This window comes from Morone saxatilis, unplaced genomic scaffold (genome assembly GCF_004916995.1).
Source record: "Morone saxatilis isolate NCDOM2014 unplaced genomic scaffold, NCSU_SB_2.0 Contig24, whole genome shotgun sequence".
In the NCBI taxonomy this organism is placed as follows: Eukaryota; Metazoa; Chordata; class Actinopteri; family Moronidae; genus Morone; species Morone saxatilis.
The window spans coordinates 26,162,806-26,163,380 of NW_023339807.1; the positions used below are offsets into that span (position 1 = coordinate 26,162,806).

Consider the following 575-nt stretch of genomic DNA (forward strand, 5'->3'; position numbering starts at 1 on the left):
ACGGGACGGAGAACGTGGAGCTTTAAAAGGACGAGTAGGGCGGAGAACGTACTCCTCAGTTGTCTCCGTCTCTGCTGTGTATTTTGTGGTGAACCAAACTCCAGACTCTGGTCCCATTACAACGCCGCCGGCTTTTACTGGAGGCTGTAAAACTGTTTCCTTCAAACGGAGACAAACCCTGAACCACAGAGCTAAAATAACAGCGTCTGACGTCAGCAGAGTTTAAAATACACATAATACACACAGAGTCTCTCTGGAGAGGCTGCAGAGCAACACACCAACTGCTGCCCGGCTGAGGGTTCGATTCCCGCCCGGACTTTAGAGCTGCAGCTTTGGATTATTTACATTTCTGATTCATCTACAGGTTTGTTTATTGTAGTTTTAGAAGAATTTCTCCTCTGAAGCATCAGGACACAAAGCACTCAGCAGGCGTGTGTTAAATATCTGCTGCTCATTAACACCTGACTGAAGATCCACTGTTAAAGGACACACAAACACTGGAGCCTACATATCCCATAATGCCACGGGAGTCAAAATCAATGTGTCAGTCGTTTTATCTCATTTGTCCTATAAGA

General features: G+C 45.9%; 2 protein-coding genes across 2 annotated transcripts in view; one reads left to right on the plus strand and one right to left on the minus strand.

The window, feature by feature from the left end:
• The window catches only part of LOC118336472, a 744,338-nt gene that overhangs the window by 248,964 nt on the left and 494,799 nt on the right, over positions 1-575 (plus strand). The gene's annotated exons all lie outside the window — the stretch shown is intronic.
• Positions 1-575, minus strand: part of cmtm6 (CKLF-like MARVEL transmembrane domain containing 6) — a 6,585-nt gene that overhangs the window by 1,007 nt on the left and 5,003 nt on the right. The gene's annotated exons all lie outside the window — the stretch shown is intronic.